General features: G+C 41.1%; 1 protein-coding gene across 14 annotated transcripts in view; it reads left to right on the top strand.

The window, feature by feature from the left end:
• The window catches only part of atosb (atos homolog b), a 108,872-nt gene that overhangs the window by 40,349 nt on the left and 50,558 nt on the right, over window positions 1-17,965 (top strand). For 8 of the 14 annotated variants that reach the window (XM_078396400.1, XM_078396334.1, XM_078396409.1 and 5 more), the window contains one exon: window positions 10,954-11,096. The exons of 4 other annotated variants lie outside the window; for them this stretch is intronic. The gene's annotated coding sequence lies outside the window, so the exon portion shown is untranslated. Of the gene's footprint in view, window positions 1-10,953; window positions 11,097-15,807; window positions 16,183-17,965 lie in introns of all 14 variants that reach the window. 2 more of the 14 variants (XM_078396353.1, XM_078396343.1) reach the window with 1 other exon arrangement.

Here is a 17,965-nt window from a genome sequence, read left to right as displayed (position 1 = left end):
TGCAAATTGTAATGTTTTTAGTCAAAGTAATAATTTCATTTGTATACTTTTATATATTCCAGCTTCTTGTGGGTTCTCCTGGAAAAATAAGCAAAGTTTCTAATCTGTTTCACTTTTAATTCTGATGTATTTCAGTCTGGAATTGATCATTGTGCTTCCTCAGCATGAGAGCTGTTCATGGACAGGTTGAAAAAATGTCCTTTAGTGTCCTACTGTGATTATTTCAAAAATAATGTTTCATTTCAGTAACTTGAGTTTCTAACTGTCATTTTTTTTTTTAAATCCATGTAAATATTTTGAAATTATTTGTACAAAATTATGATGATAAGTCCACAAAATTGTCAGGTAAAATTTAATTGCAATTTAAGCAATTAAGGTACCACAAAACCAGCAGTTTTAGAACTGATAAGATAAATTAATGAGCCCTTTTTGGCTAACATGTATGACCACCTGCTGTCTACCGCAGCACAAATCATCAATTGGGTCCTTCTCAAGTGCTCCTCCCAGTGACAGAAACAGCTGCTCCCTAAATCACACCATGGATTCTGTCTATCTAGGGGCGCACAGTGTTCAGTCTATAACACAATACTAATTGGTGTGCTTCCAACAAAATCATTCTCCATAAGGACTGGTGTCAAACAAGGCAGTCATTGCCCCAACAATTTTTCTCAATCCTCCTTGCCATCATGTTGCAGCTTGTATCTAACATCCAATGAGAGTGGAGTTAATCTTCAGAACTAAATGTACAACACTTAACACCGCAACAACCATACTCCAGAAACTCCATAGGCAAGCTACGTTATGAGCATTACTTGAGTTCGTGCACACTTCAAGGCAGCATTTCAAAACATCACAATTCTCCGACAATAAAGATTTGAGGTGAGGTCCTGGAAAACATGGACCACCAGCAAATCTCAAAAGTCACCTTTCAGTGAAAGCAAACATTGAAATTCACCATCATGTGCCTTTGATGTATGTGAGAAAAAGTGATCGTTAAAAATGAAGAGCGCAGACCTCGCAGAGAAATCATCCTGCCCATGCTATTTGAGACCTATTTGAGACCTGGACTACATAAAGCAGGTGTGTCTAGGCACTGGAAAAATATTTCCAACACTATCTCTGTAAAATTCCCCAAATTCACTGGAAATTTAGCACACTGTCGTCTCCCAGACCTATTTCCCCAGCATTAAGTCCCTAATTACTGTCAGCTTTGTTGAGCAGGCCACATTGTTTCTTTGCCTGATATCAGACTATAGTCTGAGCACTCTTATGGAAAGAAGTTACCAAGTGACTGAAGAAAAAAAGTCAGGAATGTATTCCAAACCGCCTTGAATTGCACAACCTCACCGGTTTCTGGCCCATGACCATACAAAATGGACAAGAGGCATTCCAGATAGTATTGAGCATATTGAGGCTCTGCACCAAGATGTTCAATACCATCTAAAACTATGTGCCCAGCTAACGACCATCTAATCAACTATGGAAGCCTCACCAGCCATCTCAGAACCACCAAAACTGAACAAGAAGTTTATTGTTAATGATCCTGAGGTACTATGTGAGTAGAAGAATTCAACATGTGTTTGTGAAGATATGTGAACAGGAAAAGATTAGTGAAAACAAATGTAGGTCCCTTACAGTCAGAAACAGGTGAATTTATAATGGGAAACCAGGAAATGCCAGACCACTGAAACAAGTACTTTGGTTCTGTCTTCACTAAGGAAGACACAAACAATCTCCCAGAAATACTAGACGTCTGAGCATCTAGTGGGAGGAAGGGAATCTGCGTTAGTCAGGAAATGGTGTTGGGTAAACTGTTGGGACTGAAGGCAGATAAATCCCCAGGGCCTAATGGTCTGCATCCCAGAGTACTCAAGGAGGTGGCCCTAGAAATCATGGGCGTTTTGGGCCATTCTTTGGAAAGTGAACCAAAATGTCACACACATGACCAGACGTCATCACATAAAGTAATGCATTAAAAAATTATTGTAAGAGATTAATCTTATTCATTGATATTTTCCTACCTATGGAACTATAATGCATGTCTTCTTTTAAATTCAGAGTTTGTAAGATAAAATTGAGTTATGAAAAAATGCTTCAGTGTGAGGTCACACACGTGACCAGTCATATTTGACCTCTGACCCTAAATAAACATTGTCAGCATAACATATAAAAATGTCACTTGATATGCTTTGACATATAAGTCATATATACAGTACAAAACAATATACCTGTAATGCTCTCAGAATTAGAAGGGATGTATTCCACAATTTTTCATATTTTTGGTCACACATGTGACTAAGAATGGCCCATTGGTGATCATTTTTGAAAGTTCTACCAACTCTGGATCAGTTCCTGTGGACTGGAGGGTAGCTAAAGTAACCCCACTTTTTAAGGAGGGAGAGAGAAAATGGGGAACTATAGATCAGTTAGCCTAATATCGGTAGTGGGGAAGATGCTCGAGTCAATTATTAAAGATTTAATAGCAGTGCATTTGGAAAGCAGTGACAGGATAGGTCAAAGTCAGCATTGATTTATGAAGGGAAAATCATGCTTTACCAATCTTCTGGAATTTTTTGAGGATATAACAAGTAGAATGGTTAAGGGAGAGCCAGTGGATGTGGTGTATCTGGACTTTCAAAAAGCCTTTGACAAGGTCCCACACAAGAGATTAGTGTGCAAAATTGGAGCACATAGCATTGGGGCTAGGGTATTGAAATGTATATAGAGCTGGTTGGCAGACAGGAAGCAAAGAGTTGGAATTAACGGGTGCTTTTCAGAATGGCAGGCAGTGACTAGTGGGGTGCCGCAAGGCTCAGTGCTGGGACCCCAGTTATTTACAATATATATTAATGATTTAGACGAGGGAATTAAATGTGACATCTCCAAGTTTGCGAATGACACAAAGCTGGGTGGCAGGGTGAGCTGCGAGGAGGTGCTATGAGGTTGCAGGGTGACTTGGATATGTTGGGTGAGTGGGCAGATGCAGTATAATGTGGATAAATGTGAGGTTATCGACTTTGGCAAGAACACAAAGGCAGATTATTATCTGAATGGTGTCAGATTAGGAACAGGAGGTGCAATGAGATTTGGGTGTCCTTGTACATCAGTCACTGAAAGTAAGTATGCAGGCAATGAAGAATGCAAATAGCATGTTGGCTTTCATAGCGAGAGGATTTGAGTATAGGAGCAAGGAGGTCCTACTGCAATTGTACAGGGCCCTGGTGAGACTGCACCTGGAGTATTGTGTGCAGTTTTGGTCTCCGAATTTGAGGAAGGACATTCTTGCTATTGAGGGAGTGTAGCGTAGGTTCACCAGGTTTATTCCCGGGATGGTGGGACTGTCGTATGTTAAAAGAATGGAGCGACTGGGCTTGTATTCACTGGAATTTAGAAGGATGAGAGGAGATCTTATAGAAATATATAAAACTCTGAAGGGACTGGACAGGCTAGATGCAGGAAAGATGTTCCCCATGTTGGAGTCCAGAACCAGGGGTCACAGTGGAAGGATAAGGGGTAGGCCATTTAGGACTGAGATGAGGAAAAACCTTTTAACCCAGAGAGTTGTGAATCTGTGTAATTCTCTGCCACAGAAGGCAGTGGAGGCCAATTCACGGATGTTTTCAAGGGAGTGTTGGATATAGCTCGATATAGATATATATATCTTTATAGTATAAGAAAATAACTGCAGATGCTGGTACAAATCGATTTATTCACAAAATGCTGGAGTAACTCAGCAGGTCAGGCAGCATCTCGGGAGAGAAGGAATGGGTGACGTTTCGGGTCGAGACCCTTCTTCAGACTGATGTCGGGGGTGGGACAATGGAAAGATATAGGTGGAGACAGGAAGATAGAGGGAGATCTGGGAAGGAGGAGGGGAAGGGAGGGACAGAGGAGCTATCTGAAGTTGGAGAAGTCGACGTTCATACCACCGGGCTGCAAACTGCCCAGGCGAAATATGAGGTGCTGCTCCTCCAATTTCCGGCGGGCCTCACTACGGCACTGGAGGAGGCCCATGACAGAGAGGTCAGACTGGGAATGGGAGGGGGAGTTAAAGTGCTGGGCCACCGGGAGATCAGTTGCGTTAATGCGGACTGAGCGCAGGTGTTCAGCGAAGCGATCGCCGAGCCTGCGCTTGGTTTCGCCAATATAAATAAGTTGACATCTAGAGCAGCGGATGCAATAGATGAGGTTGGAGGAGGTGCAGGTGAACCTCTGTCTCACCTGGAAAGACTGTTTGGGTCCTTTGATGGAGTTGAGGGGGGAGGTAAAGGGACAGGTGTTGCATCTCGTGCGGTTGCAAGGGAAAGTGCCCGGGTTTGGGGTGGTTTGGGTAGGAAGGGACGAGTGGACCAGGGAGTTACGGAGGGAACGGTCTCTGCGGAACGCAGAGAGGGGAGGGGATGGGAAGATATGGCCAGTGGTGGGGTCCCGTTGTAGGTGACGGAAATGTTGGTGGATGATATGTTGGATCCGCTGGCTGGTGGGGTGGAAGGTGAGAACGAGGGGGATCCTGTCCTTGTTGCGAGTGGGGGGAGGGGGAGCAAGAGCGGAGCTGCGGGATGTAGAAGAGACCCTAGTGAGAGCCTCATCTATAATGGAGGAGGGGAAGCCCCGTTTTCTGAAGAACGAGGACATCTCGGAAGCCCTAGTCTGAAACACCTCATCCCGGGCGCAGATGCGGCGTAGACGGAGGAATTGGGAGTAGGGGATAGACTTTTTGCAGGGGACCGGGTGGGAAGAAGTGTAGTCCAGATAGCTGTGCGAGTCGGTGGGCTTGTAGTAAATGTCCGTCACTAGTCTGTCTCCTGTATATCTTTATAGGGTGTATAGATATAGTGTTAGAGGGCTGACGGAATTGAGGGATATGGGGAGAAAGGAGGAATGGGGTACTGATTTTGGATGATCAGCCATGAACATATTGAATAGCGGTGCTGACTTCAAGGGCCGCATGGCCTACTCCTGCACCTATTTTCTATGTTTAGTCATGGTCATAGAGTGATACAGTGTGGAAACAGGCCCTTTGGCACAACCTGCCCACATTGGCCAACATGACCCAGCTGCACTGTTCCCACCTGCCTGCATTTGGTCCATATCCCTCCAAACCTTTCCATGCACCTGTCTAACAATTTCTTAAATGTTGGGATAGTCCCAGCCTCAACCACCTCCTCTGGCAACTTTTTCCATACACCCACCACACTTTGTGTGAAAAAGATCTATTCCTTTCATGATTTTATACACCTCTATAAGATCATCCTCCTGCACTCCAAGGAATAGCGTCCCGGCCTACTCAACCTCTCCCTATAGCTCAGACCTTCTAGTCCTGGCAGCATCCTCGTAAATTTTTTCTATACCCTTTCCAGCTTGATAACATCTTTCCTATAACATGGTGCCCAGAACTGAACACAATACTCTAAATGCAACCTCTTCTTTACAATTTCACTGAAAACATTATATTAAAAATGAAGAAAACTTGGCTCAATGATGGATTATTATTATCTGCTGCTGAAAATCAAATAAACCTCTTCTAATGTAAAATTAAAATCCAATCTAATAATGCCCAGCGGAGACTGCAGATGCTGGAATCTGGAGCAACAAACAGTCTACTGGAGGAATTCAGTGGGTTGAGCACCATCTGGGGTGAGGGATGGTTGTTGGAATTGTCAATTTTTTTGGTTGAAACCCTGCATCAGGATTATATCCTGAACACCGGAGCTCCCCAAGGCTGTGTGCCTAGACCACCACTATTTCCGCTACTTACCCACGACTGTCCCGGCAAACACACCAACCAAATAATCAAATTCGCAGATGACACTGCAGTGGTGGGTTTCATCAGAGACAACAATGAGACTGCCTACAGGGAGAAAGTGGCGCAGCTTGTGAACTGGTGCGAAGACAACAATCTGTCTCTGAACGTCACCAAGTCCAAAGAGATTATTGTAGACTTCTGGAGAACGCATGCTGCCTACTTCCCTCCCCCTCCCCCCCCCCCCCCCCCCCCCCCCACACACGTCAGTGGCTCGATCATGGAGAGGGTGAGCAACATCAAATTCCTAGGGGGGCACCTCGCTGATGACCTCTCCTGGTGTCTCAACACTACACATCTGGCTGAGAGGGCTCAGCAGAGGCTGTACTTCCTCAGGAGGCTGAAATGAGCGAGGCTTCCCCCACCCATCCTCTCTATGTTCTACAGAGGTACCATAGAGAGCATCATGACCAGCTGCATCACTGGTACGGGAACTGCACCACATCAGGCAGGAAGACCCTGCAGCGATTAGTCAGGACAGCGGAGAACATCATCTGGTAGCCTCTCCCATCCATTCTGGATATTTTCAACAAAAGATGTCTCCGAAAAGCCTCCAACATTATAAAGAACTCATCCCACCCTTCCCATGGACTCTTTGCCCCTCTGCTGTCCGGCATGAGGTACCGGAGCATCAAGGCCAGCACCACCATGATGTGCAACAGCTTCTTCCCCCTGGCTGTTAGAATGATGAACACCCTGCTGCCCCCCAACGCACACATACACCTCACCTAAAACACACACATGTGTGTGTAATAATAAATTATTATTATAAGACATTTTGGAAGAGCAGATCCATGACTAAGGTAGAGATGGATAGATTCTTCATTAGTACAGGTGTCGGGGTTAAGGGGGGAAGGAAGGAGAATGGGGGGTTAGGAGGGAGAGATGGATCAGCCACGATTGAATGGCGTAGACTAGATGGACCAAGTGGCCTAGTTCTGCTCCTATCACTTATGACCTTATGACTAAGAAGTACTTAGCTGCACAGAAGATTAGATTCCTTCACGCTAACTTGCATGTGACCCTGACTAGAATGTGTATAACTGTTCCCTTATCACTGAGTCTGACTTCTGGAACGCCACGTGGAAACATAATGGAAGGACTACACAGGCTGCAATGGCTCAAGAGCCAGGCCATCACCAACTCGGTGACCTCAAATGTTGGGATTTCCAGTATCATGTTCACTGATTTTCCCACTGCGCCCCCCACCCCCCTTGCCCCCAAGAAGTTGTCCTTACAGAATCTGTGCTCCAAAGTTACTGTTTCAAATTATGCATATTTTCTCCCAAAACGCTTGTATCCTTTCTTTGGTTGGTGCCCTTTCCTGTTAAAACAGTTATGAACCCAGTCAGTAGCTGCTGTGTCACCAGAACAAAGTTACGAAACTTTATGCCCAGAGAATTTTAATTTATTTTCTCTTTTATTCGGCTGATTTTTTTTCCCTTAATGTTTGCTGATGAATCTGAATTATTAGAGAAGAATGACTGCAGTTTTGTCCAGAAAATAGGGAGGAAAACTGAATCTTCTGTTTGAACATGTTGTTGACAATGTTAGTAACTCTCCGTTTGTTGTGTGAACAACAGTTCTTTTGAAACAATTGTAATTGTTCTCTAGTGTCCATTTTCAAATGGATGATGTAAAAAATAATATGAATTCATTGAAATTCTTTGGGAGAAGAATAAATGTGTGTACTATTTTCTAAATGGGGAGATGATTCAGAAATCAGAGGTGCAAGGGGACTTGGGGATGCTGGTGCAGGATTCCCAAAAGATTAATTTGCAGGTTGTCAGTAGTAAGGAAGACAAATGCAATGTTAGCATTCATTTCAAGATCACTAGAATATAGAAACACTGGTGTAATGCTGGGGCTTTATAAGATGCTGGTTTGACCACATATTGAATATTGTTATGTCATAAATGATAGGAGTAGAATTAGGCCATTTGGCCCATCAGGTATACTCCGCCATTCAATCATGGCTGATCTATTTCTACCCCTCCTAAACCCATTCTCCTGCTTTCTTCCCATTATCTCTGACACCTGTGAGCAGTTTTGGGCCCCTTATCTGAGGAAGAATGTGCTGGTGTTGGAGGATTCAGAGGACGTTTATGTTAATGATCAGGGTGTTATTGGGCTAATGTGAGAAGCATTTGATGATTCTGGGCCTGTACTTGCTGGAGTTTAGAAGGGTGGGGGGGGGGGGGGGGACTCTTATTTAAATAATGAAAGATGTCGATAGATTGGATGAAGAGAGGATGTTTCCACTTGTGGGGGAGTCTTGGAACAGAGGGCACAGCCTCAGAATAAAAGGACTCGTACCTTTACAATGGAATTCAAGAGGAATTTATTTAGCCAGAGGGTGGTAAATTTATGGCATTCATTGACACAGTCAGCTGTGGAGACACCGAGTATTTCTGAAACAGAGATTAATAGGTTTTTGATTAGTCAGGGTGTCATAGTTTATGGGAAGGAGGCAAGACAATGGGGTTGAGAGGGGAAAATAGTTCGGCAGTGATCAAATGGAGGAGCGACTCGATGGGCCAAATGGCCTAATTCTGCGCCAATATCTTTTAGTCCAAAAGTCTTTGTTACCATTTGAACTACAAAGTAAGATTTCAAGATAAGAAAGTTAGCACATTGGACTGCTTTCTGAATTAGTGTTTTAAATTACTCAATCTTTTCATGGACATTTGTTTATTTGAATGTTCCTTTATGCTGCTCGTAAAAATGAATTTCAAATCGTGAAATATTCTGAACAGAACAACACCATTTTACTTGCTGCAACTCTTGTTCTCAAACAATATTGGTCAGAAATGTTTGATTTGTTTCTCTCTCCGGTACTGACTGATCTGAGTATTTCCAGCATTTTCAGTTTTTACGTCAGTTATGCTTTCCAACCAACAGCCATCTTGTGCATTCAAAACCTGAGAATCGTGTTGATTACTTTGTAAATGATACATAGCAATCATTCAAACTTTTTTTGCTGCAAAGCAATGAGTTGACAAGAGTATTATAAAATTGACGGAACTGCAATTAAAAAATGTGATTTGTCAGTTAACTTGGGTTAACCTGGTCTGACTGGAAATTAGTTTGCATAAGCCCTTAAAACCTCCACTGCAGTAGTTCTGTCTCATAAATTTGAAACATCACTTCTGTGTTCTTTAGTTGATTTATTTACCTATTAGCGACTCCGGACTCGGCATTATGTCTCACTGTCAGTTGTCCTCTGAAATGACCAATCTGTCCTCTGAAATGTCCAACAAAATCTCTATCCCATGAGAAAAAAACTTGTATCAAACAGATAGTGCTGTATTACTCTCCAAACAGAGAGTGAAACAGTCATGTTTTAAATCGGTTAATTTCTGGTAAGACTATTGGTTATGGATCTGTAAGTTTTAAAGCTGTTTCTCTTTCTGCATCCTGCCTGATATACTGAGTATCCCAGCATATTCTGTTAAACTCGTCTATTTTTTAGATCCACATGTTTTTACAATGTGATGATGGGTAGAACAACAATGGAACATTTTGTTCATAACCTTTTCATGCCTCTAGTATCTCTCTGTCTGAAGAAGGGGGTCGACCAGAAATATCACCTATTCCTTTCCTGACACACTGAGTTAATCCAACATTTTGTGTCTATCTTCGGTGTAAACCAGCATCTGAAGTTTCTTCCTACGCAAATTCAGTATTCATACCATTGGGCTGTAGGTTACCCAGCGGAATATGAGGTGCTGTTTCTTCAGTATGCATGTGCTCCTGTATCGCCAGAGTGAGGCCACGTACAAACTGGAAGAATAGCACCTCATATTCCAAATGGGCCCTTGCAACTCAACAGTATGAAAATGGAATATCATTTCAAGTGATATGCTCTCCCCACCACTTCCCTTCTTCTCTGAGTGCGCATGTAAGTTTAGGTGTGGGTTTGTTATCACAGCTCAGATGTACCATACATAAATGCAATGAAGTCAAACTTGAGTACGATAGATAGAGCAAAGAGGAAGATACAGAGTGCAGAATAAAGTTCTCAGCATTGTAGTGCATCAATGGCAAAGATAAAATCCAATATCCACAATGGGTAGAATTGAATCAGAGAATATCCAAATCTATGGAAGGATCATTTGGAAGCCTGATAACAGGAAGAAGCTGCTCCCAAGTCTGGTGGTGCATGCTTCTGTTGGACGGGTGTGGGGTAGGTTGGGGGGAGGGAAGAAAATAAGGAATGACTGGGGTGGGACGAGTCTTTGATTATGTTGGTTGCTTTTCCGAGGCAGTGTAAAATGCAGATGGAGTCAATGGTGTGAAGACTAGTTTGTGATGGACTGGGCTACATTTACAACTCCCTGCAATTTATTGGGCAGAGCCGTTCCTAAACCAAAATGTGATGCAACCCTACTATATGGTTTCTATAGTCCTTCTGTAGAAGTTTGTACGTTATTGGAGATACGTTGAATTTCCTTGGTCTCCCCGGAGATAGATGTGGTGATGTGCCTTATTGGCTGTCACATCAAAATAGTTGGTCTACCGTCCATCTATTTAAAGCATTTGTAGAATACATTCACCAAGTTCCTTAAGCCTAATTTAAAGTTTTTTGCTATTTCTTTTCAATGTCAATGAAACTGGAAAAAACTAGTTTGTATTCCAGAATTAATTAGAATACATACATGTAGAATACAGTGCCCGGGTTGATCAATGTGATATTCCTTTCATCCTACATTGAATTCCGCTGAATTGCTCAAATTCTGGAGAGAACATGAACCCATAGCTCTCATCTGAGGCAGACCTAATAGCATATATTTGGCCACAGATCAAATATTGCGGCTCACATTGTAGTTTAGACACATTGGCCCCAATCGGGCATGAGTTTGGGGCTTTTGGGGCCAATGTGTTTTTGAGCACCAACAGTTGCACCCTTATTAATTTTCTTGGGCAGTGCCTTTTGGAATGACAAACGCAAGATGCCAAATTCCATAGTTATTGGTATATTTACTCTTCTTGCTCCTTATCCGGAAAAGCTGTATTATTAAGAATGCTGCAAAATGTCATGCCTTAATCCTATGCTATTTGCAAAAAGAACTGTTGATATTCTTGCTTTGTTCATGTGCTAAAACTAGCAACATCCGTATTTAATTAGGAATGGCTTTCTTTGTCAACAGGTTCTGGTGATTTCAGGAAGACAATTTTCTTTCCAAATCTTTGATCTGGGGAACTATTGCATAAGTTTGGAAGTTGTAGATTATTGGAATTTGTCTGACATTTGGTAACATGAAAATGATAAACAAATGATTTCCAATGCCAGGTTAGTTCAATAAGTTTTTTATAAACCTCCCCAAAAGTAATGTTTATGATTTGAAATAATGCAACCCATTCTTTTGTTGTTATATCATGTTCATTTGATAACTCTTCCAGTTTTGATCCACAGTTTGTTCAACATTGATCAATATTGTTTTATACTCTATGACATGCTTTCCTTCCTTTTTCACTCTCCTCCTCCTGTTCTGGTTAGTTTTTATGGTTTCCTTCTTTTCAGTAGTAAAATACTTTTAAGGTATTTTGTCAGTGCTTAGGTTTATTAAAATGTTTTGTTGTGAGTAATACATATGATTGAATCCTCTAGATATTTTTAATTGACTTTGAAAAGAGATTGTAAAGAAGCTTGAAATATAAGCTTCAGGAACTAGATAAAGGCCTTGGGGCAGGTGCAAGTTAAACTTGCTTGAATGGTTTCTGGAATAAAAGATTTGCATGGGAACAAAGGTTGAAGAGATTTGAATTGCTCATGTTGGAGTTAAGTTGTCATAAAGAAGCTTAAAATAATGAGAAAGCTATTGGGGGTTGATTGATGTTCCTATTTGTGGAGCAATGGAGAACCTGGGTGGGGTGGGGGAGCGGGGCTCGATTTAAAGCAATTAGGAAAAGTGCTGCAAGGAAATAACTTTCTAAGAAGTGAATGGTTAATGTCTGAGTATATTGGGTGACAGATTAGTTTGTGACATTCAAAGGCGGCTGAAAAATAATATTGCAAGACTACAAGAAAGTGTGAAGTGGGCCCTGCTGCATTGCTGCGACTTAATGCTCCTCTTCTGTGCTGTTGCCATTTCATGATTTGTGAGTACAGCTGAAAATCGAGTTGGAATGTTAGAATTAAGAGCTTTGCAGCATTAGTAATCAAGTAGTGCACTACTACTGCATTGGTAGTGCAGTATTGGTAATCAAGCTAGAACTAAAAATGCACAGAATTTGAGATTAAATTCTACTGTGTCAGTCTAAGAATTTGAATTTGGCTGACTAAATGCCAAAAAGAACTTAAAAGACAAACATGTAATATTTTGATCTCAAGAAAAACCTGATGGTCTTTTGGCAAGGAAACTTATTATTACCATTATGGCCTACCATAATTACCTCTTAACTGTTCTCCAAAGTAGCCCAGAATGCCGTTTAGTTGTATAAAGATAGAGCCAGTGGTTGAAGACAAACACCAATCATCAAGGACATTCAGTATGCGCGATGCATGTGTTTAAATACGATATCCTGTGATTGTCGTCTTTCCTAGAATAAGTGATTAGAGTTATTCCTGAATTGCAGTCAGTGTAATCATCTTAAAGAATAAAGCTTTCAGAACTTTTTATTACATCATAGTATCTCCAAATGGAGGCCTGTAGAGCCTATATCCTCTAGTCATTGTGATTTCTGTACACAAAAAAACCCTGAAGCATTATTTCCTATATACTGTGCACATGGATTAGATCCTGATAAAATATATTATCATAATTACTTTTGAAAATGGTGTCTTCCTTCTCAGTACTTGAAAGAAGAAAAGAAAAGAGAATTTTCTTTAAAATGAATTTTCTCGGCACAAGGAAATAATATATTGAGCACTCGGCACCGTTATAATTGAAGTTTTCCATTACATTGAAGTTTTCTGGAAAACAGATCGTATACAGTAAACAATGATTCAAATCTAAATGTATTTCTGAAAATACTAGGAGACATTTTAACCAAATGGCTAAAGAAGGAATTGGTGCGGGCAAATTTAGAAAATGGCCCTTTGCACATGTTGTAAAGTTGTTAATTTTTTAAGTCAGAAATGCCTTGGAGTATTGTTTAACGTGCTTATTTCACTTCCTACTTCAACTTTTTAAGTTGCCTCAAGAAATTTTTATGATGGAGGTGCAGAAGAGGGGATCAAAAATAGATCATTAGGTCATAAGTGATAGGAGCAGAATTAGGCCATTTGGCCCATCAAGTCTACTCCGCCATTCAATCATTGCTGATCTATCTCCACCTCCTAACCCCATTCTCCTGCCTTCTCTCCATTATCCCTGACAACTGTACTGATCAAGAATCTATCGATCTCTGCCTTAAAAATATCCATTGACTTGGCCTCCACAGCCTTCTGTGGCCAAGAATTCCACAGATTCACCACCCTCTGACTAAAGAATTAGTCACCACCCTCTGACTAGATAATTGTGAAAATGAGACTGGAGGCAAAGTAAAATCTAAAAATTCTGGACAATATTCATTTCCTCTTGTTATTATCTTGGCCTTATGAAAATTACCTATTTTAATTTCTTCTGCCTGCAGTTTTAATTTTATTTTAAAAAAACAGGAGAGCTGAGATGTGTACATTATATTTTCCTTTGAATGTTAAATTGTGCCCACTTCTGGGTAAATATTCTTCTTTGGTTCTATCTATAAGGCAACCATGTGGTATTCCTTGTGACTCATGGAAAGTTTCCAACATGTTCAAACCACTCTGCCTTTTTCTGGTCAAAAATAACTTCAATTCCACCCCCCCGGCCCCAGGCATAAGCTTTAAGTCAGTTCTTTCAGTACATCTCCAAAGGTTCTTTAAATGTGATGAAGGTTTCTGCTTCCAACACCCATTTCAGACACCTGCCACCATTTGAGTGAAAAGATTTTTTGCTGTTTCTCTGTACAATTCTTCCAATTCTAATATAGATATTTACTAATTGCGCTGATTGAAGTGTTATCATAATATTAAGGATACCTTGCTGGATTAACTTAAAGGTGAGTCTAAGCTGTATTTGTTGAGTAATTTCAGATGAACTAATGGAGGAGGATGTCATGTCAACTATTTATTCTGACATTTCTCATTTTTGGGAAGTTGAATAATCTACTTTGTTATATAAAAATGAAAAAAACGTAAAAATATTCAGCAGGTTAGGCAGTGACTGTAGAAAGAAAGTTAACATTTCAGATCTGGTAAAGAGGGGAAAAAGGTGGTTTTAAGTTGCAGAGGAAGTACTGGTAAGGGTAGACCGGTATTGCATCTTCTGCACCAGTAAACCCTGACCCTCCCTGTGCCCCCCCCCCCTACCCCCCCCCCCCCCCCCCAATCCAGGAATGCAAACCATTTTCAGGCATATCAGCGAGTCAGTTACACTTCTGATTCATGGCTGCGCATTTTGTGTTCACAATGGGAAAGACTACATGGGTCACACATTGGGTGACCACTTTGCAGAGCATCTGTGTTCTGTTCACAGGAGCGACGCCTGAACTTTTTGTTACCTGCCACTTTTATTCTCCATTGCAATGTTTGCTCTTACACGTTTGGTCGACGTAAGTTTGAGGAACAGTACCTCATCTTGCATCTGGGCATAATGCAGCTTTCTGGATTATGTTGAATTGCCCAACTTCCAGTAAGTTGCTTTCTCTGACCGATATCAAATTTGGTCACTTCTGTAAATCATCAGTCTGTGATATTGCTTCTTTTTTGTACATCCTTGAGTACATCCTTGAGTACATCCTGACTACTAGGCATGTCCTGCAGCTGTGCTGTTTACGACACTTTATACTTGTGTCCGTAATATCATCCCTAACTGCTCCAACTAATAAATTTGACTGGAGGACATTTAAAACGTATCCCCATGTTATCCCTGACCTCGACCAGTCACAGATATTCTTTTGTCCCATCCATCACTACTCTCCCATTTCCCTCCCCCTAACCACCAGCTTGAAACAAATTTTGTTTGTTTTCTGTTTCCTAGATCTGCCAAAAGGTCTTTTGATCTGAAACATTAACATTGTTTTTCAATCCATAGATGCTATCTAACTTGATAGATTTTTTTAATTCTGTTTTTATCTCTGATAATGCTTGTACTTTGACAAGTACAAAAGTTATTTTTCCAGCAGTAGAGTTGCTGCCTTTCAGCGACAGGGACCTGGGTTTGATCCTGACTACAGGTGCTGTCTGTTCAGAGTTTGTATGCTCTCCCTGTGATCACTTAGGTTTTCTCTGGGTGCTCCAGTTTCCACCCATATTCCAAAGATGTGTAGGCTAATTGGCTTCTGTAAATTGCCCCTAGTGTGTAGGATGCAAAGCTAGAATAACATAGAACTAGTGTGTTGGTCATCATGGACTCAGTGGATTGAAGGGTCTGTTTCCATGCTGTATCTGTAAGTTAAACTAGATGAGGCAGAGATTTGTGTAAAATCATTGCTTAATCTCAGATTTGAGTTCAATCCAGAAATTTGAGCATTTTGCTTTTTCTAATAATAACCCTACTTCTCACCAGCTTTAGTGGTTTGTATTTTTCAAAACTTGCATCAACATGGCTTAAAAAATTAAAGACACCTAGTGCAAAATTTAAACCTGTTTCTAAGATGCATTGTAAAACGATTTGCAAACCTATCTCACAGTTTGATGTAAATGGTGCATTATAATTTTAAATGGGTTATAGCTAGTTTAATTAGATTTGCACTGTTAGTTTATGCAGGTCTTGGATGATAAAATCGAATCTCTTGTTCCAAGTACTCTGGCAGACGATTATTTTGCTTAGAGTACGCTTGATTAAGACTCAACTACTATCTGATTAGTAAACATGCAAAATTGTCCAATTGTAAATTTATTACTGGTATTCCTTTTCAACATTATCAATGCTTTCTGAAAAGTTAATTTGGACTATGTAATTGTTCTATTAATTAGGAACATGTATTGAGCAAAATGTGGTAGATGACATTAAAACAGTTTTCACTGTTGCCTGCAGAGTCATTGGAAAAACAGCAGTTTCATTCAAAGGATAGGAGTCCACTGAGTGACAATTTCTGACTTCTGATGTCACAGTGACTACAACCTGGCGATGGACTAACTGCATTAGCAAATAATGGATGAGCAGGCTATGTTTTTGTCCTTCAATCAAGCTGCCTGAGCTCATTACAGTATGCTTACACCTTTGAGAACTGTGCTTTTAAAACAGCACATTTCTACCAACTGGCCACCCATAATATCCTTGGTCAAGGATCATAAATGTTGTAAAATATCATCTGTTCTTGGGACACAACATAAAGCTGAGCTGTCCTAAAGAGAGTGGTAATGGAAACCATCCAGTCTGATAATCCAGCAACAAGATTACTTTGAAAAGGTAAAGAATGGACTTTTAGTTTCAGCAAAGTAGCTTTGAATTTATTCTGCCTTCAAAGTTCAATTTGAAGCATTCTTTTTTTCATATTGTTTAGTAGTCTAATTAACTTTAAAACCACACTTAATCTGTATTTGGTTAATCATTGATTAACATAGTGGTACTGAATCATTCACATCAAAAACACCAAAATGCCAATCTAGATTAGGAGATCTTGCTTGAAATGAAGTAAAAAACTTTACTGTTTGCCTTATCTCGGAGCGTGAATGGGACTAGGTAAAATCTGATTGCTTGCAGAATCACATTGTGAAGGGGGTAATTAGAAGGAATAAAGAAAACCTTTCTTTCTAAACTGTTCCTACTTGTATGTAATTCAATTTGGCAGTAAGTTGATCATTTTTATTGACAGCCAGGAATGGACAATAGATTTTTATTTTATTTTTTAGATTTAGAGATACACCGGGTCCGCGCCGCCCAGCAATCCCCGCACATTAACACTATCCTACACACACCAGGGACAATTTTTTATTTATTTTTACATTTGCCCAGCCAATTAACCTACATACCTGTACGTCTTTGGAGTGTGGGAGGAAACCGAAGATTTCGGAGAAAACCCACGCAGGTCACGGGGAGAACGTACAAACTCCGTACAGACGGCGCCCGTAGTCAGGATCGAACCTGAGTCTCCGGCACTACATTCGCTGTAAGACAGCAACTCTACCGCTGCGCCACCATGCCGCCCATTGACAAATTTAATTACCTTTTGTGCATCAAAAAAAACATCAAGAGGCTTATGCAACTGTTGTTTAGTGCCCTTTTAGGGATTAGGGAGAGTCAGCACAATTTTGCACATGGGAGATCATGTCTCGCGAATCTACGTTTTGTTTTGAAGATGTAATCAAAAAGGTTGATACGGGCAGAGCTGTAGACATATATATGGATTTGACAGTTCTGCATGTTAGGCTGCTCTGAAAGGTTAGATTGCGAGGGATCAAGGAGAGATACTGGAAAGAAAATTGCTTTCAATGAAAGGAAGCTGAGCGTGATGATTGAGTATTGTTTTTCGGAATGGAGGACTGTGATGACTGGTGTGCTTCAGGATTCGGTGCTGGGCCCATTGCTGTTTGTCATCTATATCAATGATTTAGATAAGTTTGCAAATGACATTGAAGTGGGTGGTATTGTAGATAGCGAGAATGGTTGTCAAATATTTCAGCAGGATCTTGATTGGTTGGGCTGGTGGGCTGAGAAATGGTTGGCGGAGTTTAATACAGAGAAGTGTAAGGAGTTGCATTTTGGGAAGTTAAACCAGGGCAGGACCTACACAGTGAATGGCAGGGCTCTGGGGAGTAGAAACATAGAAACATAGAAAATAGGTGCAGGAGAAGGCTATTTGAGCCAGCACCACCATTTAATTTGATCATGGCTGATCCTCCAAAATCAGTACCGCGTTCCTGCTTTCTCCCCACATCCCTTGATTCCATTAGCGGGTGTTGTAGAGCAGAGGGCTCTCGGAGTCCAGGTACACAGTTCCTTGAAAGAATGTCACAGCTAGATAGGGTAGCCGAGAAGGCTTTTGGCACATTCGTCTTCAGAGTATTGAGTGTATAAGTTAGGAGAGAGATTCAAATTGTGGAGTAACTCAACGGGACAGGCAGCATCTCTGGAGAGAAGGAATGGGTGACATTTCGGGTTGAGACCCTTCAGACTGAGAGTCGGGGGAGAAGGAGATACGGAGATAAGGAAGTGTAAGGTGTGAGAAAGAGACATCAAAAGGGTGGAGATC

Source organism: Rhinoraja longicauda, chromosome 1, assembly GCF_053455715.1.
Source record: "Rhinoraja longicauda isolate Sanriku21f chromosome 1, sRhiLon1.1, whole genome shotgun sequence".
Classification (NCBI taxonomy): Eukaryota; Metazoa; Chordata; class Chondrichthyes; order Rajiformes; family Arhynchobatidae; genus Rhinoraja; species Rhinoraja longicauda.
Note: the sequence above shows the minus strand (reverse complement) of the source record. Positions and strands in the feature narration are given on the sequence as shown.